Below are 11,207 nucleotides of genomic sequence, written 5' to 3' on the forward strand. Positions count from 1 at the left end.
GTAACAATTATTTATTGATTATTTGTTTTGTTTTTCACCTTTTTTTCGGCTAACCATTCTTAAATATCACTATAAAATCGATTTTTCCAAGTACATTTTAGGTGAGGGGAGCACATTCCAACCTCCGAAGTTTAGTTTAAAATACGATCTAAGCAACCCTGCTTAATTAAGAAGTATTTAGTCGAAAATTGTAAAAAGCAAGAAACAACAGCAAAAAAAAAAACTTATACCAATACAGTAGAATTTAATTATCTACCAACCTAAATACTTTTAACATACTAAAAGAAAGTTTTTTGGTTTCTTATTTTTCTAATTTCAAAATATGTTGCACCATTATTGTGATGTTTAATTTGCAGTATATTTCAATTTAACTTTTATTATAAAAAGTTTGAGTTTATGATTTGTTTCTTGCAAAAAAAAAATACCCTCTCTGAAAAAACAGGTAAAACTAGCTGATAAAATATGTAAGCCTTCTGGGGAGCTAACCGCTTCAATATAATTCCAGAAACATATAGTGAGAAAACACGGAACATTTTATATATTGAATATACTATATTTATAATTTTTTATGGTAGGAAGTTAAAATATGGTGATTAGCGATTTTTGAAAATTTCAGACGATAAAAGTTAAAAATCTAGCGATTTTCTGGAGATTTCTTTCTCCTGATCACGCGGGTTTTTTTAAATCTCAGTTGCCAACACTGCATATGATAAACGATATATATCTCACCACTACACAGAATGGCTGTGGAATTTATTATATACAATCTCTTACATTCTGAAAATCCTATCATAAGTTGCTCGCTTGGTTAGTATTGCTGGATGGCATCGTCCTTTCGAGTTAAAACTCCTACTTGTGAGATATCGGCTTGGGGTTATTAGCTGGTTGGATGACCGCGTCCCTTGTCGAGACGAAGTAGGTTCATTTCACAGTCGGATTTCGTCGCGGTTTGCTTGATCTGTGTTGGTTAATAGAAATTCTTGTGTGCGGGGCGTTTGCTCAGTTGGTAGAGTGTTTGCCTCGCATGCAAGAGGCTCGGGTTTCGAATCCTGAGTTCGGATGTGTCTAACTGATGAGCCCAAATGAGGGCGAAACTCGAGTCTTGGACTTCCGGTTCGTTGATTGTCATGGCTCTTGTGGGCTGCGACGTTGTTTGGCTGTGGAATTTATTATATATATATATATATATATATATATATATATATACATACATATATATATATATATTGTTTAAGTAGCTAAGCGGTGTTACTTCAGTTTGAGTAATAAATCTAGTATGTATATCGCTGTACGAAACGAGTATCGTATTCGAAGCGTAAAATCCTAGTGTGAGGCTTGCGTACCTTTCGACGTCTCCCTCAAATAATTACCAGCCGGTATTTATGGCTTAACCAGCCAATCGCAATATTACAAGTAGAAAAGGCCCGGATATACTTATATTCATTACATCAATATGATATAATTCTTTTTATTTGTTTACTAAAATAAATATACTGTAAAGAGTTTGTATGCCCCAGTGCATGACTATTTTATTTATTTTTTTAATAATATATTTATCCAGAATGACTGGCAAAAATAAGTCCAATTTATTCTGCTGTATTTGCGACGAATACACCAATGTTTACGATAGGAAACCAATTACAAGTTTTGTAAAGGATGTTTATTATCGATATTTTCAGTATTAAACTTTGTTATCAAGATAAAGCTTATGCGGCACGCATATACGGTATGTAAGACATGCACCCCGTATTTGCCTAAACAGTTGTCTGTAGATTGAGATTTTTATGGTTTGGAGGAGCAGACAAATATGACACTGTCTGCTATCTCTGCACCAGTCCTGTGACTAGGATAAGCAGAAAGAAAACACAGTAACCTAAAATATCCTGGTTTTGAATCAATGCATCATCGTGCAGCTCATAATGGTAAAATTCTGGTTTAGAGAGGTTTTTTGTTGTTGTTTTTTTTCTTTTCTTTTTTTTACATTAGTAATGAAGATTCCTTTAGTGGTCAAGAAAATCAAGAAAAAATGATTCGCAATGATACTTTCCAAAATGAGCTAAATGATCGCGTTCAAAGTGCTCTGCCGAGCTGTTAGCATCCCGTTCGAAGAAAAAAGTTGCTCGTATCACATTTTGCTGCAACCGACTGATCTCCATTTTTTCTTTCAAAATAATAACTCGGTGTACTGTACAGATATTTCTCAAGTTCTGCACAAGTTTGGAGTTTTACAGTATTGATTCAAAGATTGTCATCGTTGAAATGTTTTCTACTGTAAAAAGTCAACAAATTTACCTCTGTACACTTTGCTCACTCAATTAGTATGAAGCAATGGAATAGGTGCTGGAGAAAATTTATTAGGATCAATAAAAATTGTTTTCAGTTTCCTGAAGATATTGAATTTTCTGTTAGGACAGCTGTCTTCACCAAGTATCGATGTTTTGTGTGCATATGGGATATTTTACTAGAAGAAGGGCTGCCCTGTGTGAGAGGAATTTGTGCATTTCAGAGAAAATAACGTCATCCACAAGCCACTTGTAGACGAAGACAGAATACTCTATCCATCGCTTCTCATCACGCTTTGCTTGGTTCAACATTTCATCAAAGACCTACATCATTAACGTTTGTAAGGCTTTTTTTTTCAACTTTATTAGTAGAGAACTTAAAAGCCGGTATATTTGATGGCTCACTGATTATCGCGGATCATGGATTTTGAAAACTCAATAAACGACGTAGAAATGGAAGCACGACATACTTTCGTCCTGATCACAATTTTCTTGACAAGTTTTTTTTTTCAATTGATTTACGATAATTTTGCACTGTTGAATCTGATAATGGCCATTTATCTCAGTCGGACCAGGTTTTTATGCTAAGTTGATTTTAAAAATGCGATCATTTGACTAAATCGAATACATTTTTGAGACGCTATTATTTGATTTTTGTTAATTCCTCGTATCAGAAATATCTTTTATTTTTCAGGAAAAAAGTGTGTTTTTGACAATTTAATAGTTACATCAGCATTCTACAAAACTGAGGGCACGAACTTCCGTTTATTTGAACTCCTAGATTGTTCAGATAGAGGTGACTCTTGGGAGTCCAATCGCAAAAAGTCATCATGACTGTATTCCAGCACCATTAATATCTGATCTCTATCGATTTCATCCCGCGAGGCAATCACTCTTTTGCTCGTCGCTTATCGATCACAGACTCCCCAGGAAACCGATACACATACGAAAATTTGTTATAATGATGGTGTTGCATCCAAGGTTTCGGAGAGCAGCAGTCATATTGCTTACATGTTCTTCGTAGGTCCTGATGTAACATTCAACGTACATGTACTTGCCGTTATCAATGTCACTTATATAGTTTACAGAAATCGAAGTTTGTAGTATTTAATTATTAAATTCTTAAAAACACGCTTTTTCTTGAAAAATAAAAGATATTTCTGATACGAGACATTAACAAAAATCAAATAATAGCGTCTCAAAAATGTAATCGATTTAGTCAAATGATCGCATTTTTAAAATCAATTTAGCATAAAAACTTGGTCCGACTGAGATAAACAGTCATTATCAGATTCATCAGTGCAAAATTATCGTAAATCAATTGAAAAAAAAAACTTAGATAATTTCCAAGAGAAAATGTTTATAATCAATTAATTCACTAGCCACTTATCTCCCCTTGTTTTTCAAGCACTCTTCATTAATAAATAAGATTCCGTTGTGTTTAACTTTATCGTTCGTGTTCTCTGTTCTGTCTACTCTTAACTTAGCTTTACCATTGCAGTTCTTTACTCTATAATTAATACCAATAAATAAAAATATAAAAGTTGCACGAGTTCGTTTAAAAATAAATTAAAGCCTCATACACATAACAGCGGATATACACTTCGTGCCTCCAGTAGAATTGTGGATGTAAGTAGAAATGTTAAAAAGTACATTTATCGTTCATATTAGAAAATTCCCGCGCCTTCATGTGCAACCATATTTGAAATTGAAAAATTCCTCATTTCATTTAGGGATGCTTCGGATTTTCCTCGTCAATATTCTGTATTGAAAACTTCATTAATTATTAATATGGTGTATAAATTGTTAGTCTATATAAATATGTGAATATATTTAAATTTTGTTAAGAAATATTTCCATTTCTAAAAACAAACAGTTTTAATTTAATATTTGTTAATAACTGTTTGTTACTTTATAATGCAATTATATTTCGTTGATAATTAATAATTAAACTATTTAAAGAATACATACTGGTACACAATACGAACGAAACTGTTGTTAACCATAACATATACCATAACAATAACGATAAGAATAACCATAAACATAACCATAACAATAACAATAAATATAAACACAATGAAAACAATAATTATAAACATAGCAATAAGAATAAACCTAAAAAAATAACAAAAACCATAAACATAACCTTAAACATAATCATAAACATCACAATAACAATAAATATAAATATAACAATAACATAAACATTATATAAAACCATAAACATAAATATAAAATTGACCATAAACACAACAAGAACCATAAAAACACAATAATCATAACAATAACCATAAACATAACAATAGCCATAACAATAATCATAAACATAAAAATAAAAATAACAATTACTATAAACATAAGCGTAAAAATCACAGTAAACATATTCATATGTATAACAATTATAAACATAGCCATAAAATAAACACAATGTAAACAATATTCATAATCATAACAATAAACATAACTATAAACATATATATATGCACAACAATTATAAACAACAATAACAATAAACAACCGTAAACATAACAATGACCATAAATATAACAATAACAATAAACATGACCATAAACATAACAATGACCATAAACATAATGATACGAACAGATATAACCATAAATGTAACAATAACCATATCAATAACCATAAACCTAACCATAAACATAACCATAAACGTAATAATAACCATAAACATAAAAATTACCATAAATAAAAAGATAAACATAAACATAATAACCATAAACATAACAAAAACAATGACCATAACTATAAACATAACATTAACCATAACAATAACCATAAACATAGCCATAACAACAACCATAAACATAACCATAAACACAACAATAAACATAACTATAAGCTATGTTTTTGGTTTTCCATAACTAATCGTCAGACTTGCAAAATCGCTCTCGAAACGTAGAGTAGCAAGGGCAAGCAGGTGTATGCGAAGTCGGGGAAAGCTTAACTCAGAACACAAAGGAATAGCGGTTTCATATGCACAGAAGCAACGTTCTTCTCCTTGTTCCAGAGACAACCAGAGAACGACGAATCCTCATGTTGTCGTGTCGTGTATTTTCACCAAAGTTCTATTAGCCAGGTAGTTCTGACGCTACAGCGTTGCTAACGTCGTCGCAACGAAAACGAGGGTTGGACTTTGAGAATGTGCTCGAATAAAACGAAAATTCGTTCCCGCTGTGCACCAAAAAGAAAAAAAAAACGTAAACGTGTACACTTGTGCTTCACAGCCTGTGAGTATTTTGCAGAGAATAAACGTTGGAAATGGATAGTTATTTCAAGAAAAGAGTATTTTCGATAATCGATAACTATACTGAAAAAATATTAAACAAAAAAAAGAATGTTAAAGGTATGCAGGGTGGGTGATTCGAAATTCTGCTGCATATACATAGATGTTGTACTTGATGGCCTATGAGGAGAAAAGACGGCATGCCTTTAGGTTTCTCTTAAACTTCTGATCTCGACAGGTTTTATTTCTCCTTCTCAATATCAGTATTGAGAAGAGCGCTTATTTGTTCAAATAACACTGGCTGAAACTTGAAAACAAAATAGTTAACGAAAGTGCTCAATAGTCTTTTTAATACCACCCACACAGACATATACATGCATAGGAAATCTTATATATATATATATATATATATATATATATATATATATATATATATATATATATATATATATACTATATTGTCCAATTGACTACTGTACACTCTTTAACCCTTATCCTCTATTGGCATCTGGGCCTTGATAAGTGTTGATGCCTATATATATAGGCATCACCATTTATCAAGGCCCAAGGCATCACCACTTATCAAGGCCCAGATGCCACTCGAGGATAAGGGTTAAAGACTGTACAGTAGTCAACTGGACAATATATAGTAATCGTTTGTAATGGAAATTCGATAAATTTGTTAACTTAAGTGGAACGGTTCATCAAGAACATGTTTACGTTGTATTTGAAGACAACCATATTGTAGTCAGCTGGAAAGCAGGAAAACGGAAGACAGTTCCACAGGCGTGCAGTTCTAAGAAAGAAGCTTCTTTCATGGAATCTACGTTTATGTTTAGGCACAGATAAAGAATGGGGGGAATTATTGATAGTGTTTAAAGCTAGACGAGTGTTTCTTGTGAAAGTTTTGGCGAGGGATGACCATAGATTGAAGCTCAGTCGAGTACTTGCCATGAAAATTACGATAAAGCACAGACAAACTCGCAACATCTCTTTTGTGAGAAAGAGGTTGCAGGGAAGAGAAAAGGGCATCTCCGAGGCCACGAAGCAATGTAAAGTCGCACATTTTAGAAAACATTTTTTATATGAATTTAAATGAGAAAATTTTAAAACCTGAAAATGTTATGAAATGATAAAATCATTTTTTTTTTACTTTTTTTTGTTGTTAAAGTCCGAATTTTCGCCAGGTTATTGGCGAAAATTCGTATTCCTGTCTGTTTGTTTACAATTTGATTAATATATACAAAAGATCAATTATTTTATCATTTCATTTATTTCTATAGATAGTATGATTCTTGCAAAATATATAATTAAGAGGTCACCTAATTTGCATATTACAGTACGGAAAATCGATTTTACTACATAACTGTATGTTAGTAAATGTTTCTAGCGAGAGCATTGATTTAAACGTTCTATTTAAGATTGTTATTTGATCAACTTTAAATAACAATTACATTGATAAAACATTTAATTTAATTTATTTTGAATTATCATTTCCGACATGGATGTTTTTAGAAACGTAGAGTTATTTCCCATGTAAACTTCGAAACATAAAAAACAAAAACTCTTCACCAAATAATTTAGTCAGTTTCTAGCGTGAAAAAATGAGTACGTGTAGACAGAAAATGTTTTGCTTTCTTTTTAATATTAAAAAATTAAAAAAAAAACAATTACGTTTTGCAAATTACCTTCTCCCTTCTTTCACATTTCAGTTTCGAGCCTGCCTTTTTTGCGGTCGCTCAGGCACTCGCTGCTATTTTTATTGAAACAAAAGTTGTTTTGAGTCATTTTTTTTGGGGGGGGGCAGTGCATGGGAAACAAAAACTGCTCCATATCTGGAGAATAGCTTCTCCTCTTTGTATCCTTTCTGCCGAAATATCTGGTGGAGAGGGTTTCACGTACTTCTTTTTTTTGAGCGATTACATTTACATGTTTTTATCCGTTCTTTTATTTTTGAAATTATTGTTGGTTAATTGACTTTGCCCACGATGAAAACCATTAATATCCTTAGTATAGCAGGTCTGTTCGAAACGGAACTTCGTGTCTACCCGGGCAACACTGGATAACCATGCTAGTATATATATATATATATATATATATATATATATATATATATATATATATATATATATATATATATATATATATATATAAATATATATATTTAAAACCAAAAACAATGCGAAAAAGACCGGAATCATGAGAGTAAAGAAAAGAAAAACAAACAAAAGTAGACGGGTATGTTTGAGAAGAGAAATGTCTAACTGTTTATTCATCTATCATTCCTCACCTCGATGTATTATTATTTTATAACCAAGTTGCTGGTATGTCCGGTGTATATAAAGTCCGTTGGTTGTATGGAACTTTGATTAATTTCGGGAGAAAGGTACCTCCCCTTTTCAAAAAAGAAAACAAAAATATATTCAAGATGGCGAAAGAGAAGAGGACAGGACTGCAGAAAGAGGACAGGACCGCAGAAAGGTGTGATTAGTTTAACCGTATGAAGCTGGGGAGTAATTTATTTTATTTGTTTACTATTTTTTTGTTATAAACATTGGCTATATATATATATTTTATAAATTATTGTATAATTTATTATTATTATTATTATTATTATTATTATTATTATTATTATTATTATTATTATTATTATTATGCGGCTAAGGTTTTTCATTCTTTACAATGATAGTATCGCAGTAAAAATTCACGTGACCTATTGTGTGAGCGAGGGGGGGATAACTTTGCTAGACCTTATTTTATCTATTATTATTATTATTATTATTATTATTATTATTATTATTATTATTATTATTATTATTAAGCGACATCAGCGGCAAAGTTTTAAAAAATAACAAACGAAACAAGTAAGCGTTTCTAACCGAAATTTTAATTTGAACTTGAAATTCATGGTTAAGCAAGGAATTGTCGGATGTTTTATGTTTCTGTTTTTGTGTACATTTTTCCGGTCGTCAGCAACATCAGCGGCGGAGTTTTAAAAAATAGCAGAGAAGGGAGGAGAAGAAGCGTTTCTAACTGAAATTATAATTTAAAACTTGAATTCACGGTTAAACGAAGAATTATCTTTCACATGTTTGGATGTTTTACGTTTCTGTTTTTGTGTACATTTTTCTGGCCAAAAGCAACCTCAGCAGAGATGTTTAAAAAAAATGAACTGAAATTATTATTATTATTATTATTATTATTATTATTATTATTATTATTATTATTATTATTATTGTCATTGTTCTTCTACTTATTATTATTATTATTATTATCATTATCATTATCATTATTATCATTTTTATCATCATCATTATTATTATTATTTAAAAAAATTATTTATTGGTTATTACTATTATCACTAATATTATTACTAGTAGTAGTAGTGGTGGTGGTGGTGATGATGGTAGTAGTGGTGGTATGTTTTTATTATTTTTTATTATTACTGTAGCTGTAATCTTAGGTGTTGTTTTTTGCTGTCATTGCTATTGTTGTTTTTGCTGTTAATATTATTGCTACCGATATTAGTGTTGCCATTATCATTGTAGATTTTATTTCTATTGTTGTTGGTGGTGGTAATGGAAATAGTGGTGGTGATGGAGGAAAAAGGTCGGGAGGGGATCTTAAATTCACCTTAAATTCACTAACCCCATTTATGGGAGAATGTCAAATCAAAATATTGAAAATAACGACGTGAATGAGGCTAGGACATCTTGTGATAGTCTCACGTCAGGTAGGTGTCCCACTGGTCAACTGTTCGAAATTCTGAGGATGTGGCTTGATATAGAGGGAGTGAAAATTGCCAGAGAGGGTCACAAGACACGAAGGGGAGTTGGAATAGGAAATGTAAAAAAAAAAAAAAAAAAACGTGGACGGATGAGGAAATAAAAGTACTGTGTGAATGCTTTGTAAGAAGTGGAAGTACCAAATCTGGTGGATATATCCGAAAAATTAAGGAAGAATGGGAATCGAGAGGAGGAGGAGCTAGAAGTGTTGCGAGTTTGATATCCCAGTTAAAACAAATTAAAAATAACAACCTACTTTCAGTGATTGCAAGAGAAGAGATTGAATGGATGGTTAGGAATGAAATGAATAACGAAAGTAAAATTGATGAAACTAGCTCTGATGAAAGAACTGAGAGAGTGGAAGTGCAGAAGGGAAATGTAAGCGATGATGGGAGGCGGACAACTGAGGAGGTATGGAATCCTATGGTTTGGGGAAGTAATGGAAAAGAGTTTGAAGGATCTAAGGCAGATGAGATCATTGGCTCTGAGACAATGGAGCCAGTGAAAGGAGCAGATGTATGGAGAAGTGGTGATGAACTTCGAACTTTGTTTTCTGTAGAAAAAGAAGTACTTCAGAAGTAAAGAGAGGTTCTTCTTAGATACGATATCATGAAGATTCCAAGTATGAAGAGTACTGATAGGTGGAAGGTGAAAAACGAGGTAAAAATAATTCAAGGAGTAATTCACAACATCATAAGAAAGAACATATCGATTACAGAACTTAACAAGCTTCTGTATGCAGCGTCATACGTTATTGCGAATCGTCTTGTCTTATTACAGAAGAAAAGGGAAGAAATGAAGGATAGAAGGCCACACTGGCAGAGGCGGCTTAAAGAAAGTATTAAACGGTGGCGGAAAGACATTGGTAGAATCGAAGAAATAAGAAAAGGAGTTAAACTAGGACAGAAAGCCAAGTACGAGCTTGAAAGGGGGTATAGATTGCTGGAAAAAGGAACGATGAACGTTCTAGCAATGTTGAAAGAGAAGGTCCACACTGGTGGTATGAAAATTCGGAACTTTGTTGGAAAAAGTGTTGCATTTCGGCAGAACAACCTTTTCCGGAACAATCAGTCTCAGCTGTATAAAGAATTAAATGGTAGTAAACAGGCGGGAAATAACAACACTCCAAATGCAAAAGATGCAAGGAAGTTCTGGAGTGAGATTTGGTCTGTCGAAGGGCGATATAATTAGAAGGCTAGCTGATTGAGAGAGGTCAGAGAAAGGCTATCAGAAATGCAGCAGATGAAGAACGTTGAAATAACCATCGATGACGTTAAGGCTGGCATACGAAGGATGACAAACTGGAAGGCACCTGGTCAAGATGGAGTGATGGGCTTCTGGTTTAAACAGTTTCCATGCCTTTATCCACCTATAGCTGCTGCTCTGCAAAGGGTTTTAGAGTCGGGAGATGTCCATGATTGGCTTGTGAAGGGAAGAACAACACTGATTAGGAAAGATCCTGCAAAAGGAATAGATGCCAATAATTATACACCAATTACATGTCTGCCATTGATGTGGAAACTGTTGACGAATATTTGCGGAGAAAATTTATGAACATCTAGAGAGTAATGGTGTTTTTCCTGACGAACAAAAGGGGTGCCGGAAAGGCTCGAGAGGTACTAAAGAGCAACTACTAATTGATAAAGCAATAATGCAGGATGCGAAGAAGAAGAAGAAGAAGAAGAAGAAGAAGAAGAAGAAGAAGAAGAAGAAGAAGAAGAAGAAGAAGAAGAAGATGAATCTGAGCGTAGCATGGATCGATTACAGAAATGCTTATGACATGGTTCTTCATTCATGGATACGTGAAACACTATTGATGATGAAGGCTGCTGAGAATGTGATAGGGCTTTTGGAGACAAATATGGCTCAATGGAAAACGGTGCTGACAGC

The sequence above is a fragment of the Euprymna scolopes genome, unplaced genomic scaffold, assembly GCF_053919585.1.
Source record: "Euprymna scolopes isolate OS-2025 unplaced genomic scaffold, ASM5391958v1 sca57, whole genome shotgun sequence".
Classification (NCBI taxonomy): Eukaryota; Metazoa; Mollusca; class Cephalopoda; order Sepiida; family Sepiolidae; genus Euprymna; species Euprymna scolopes.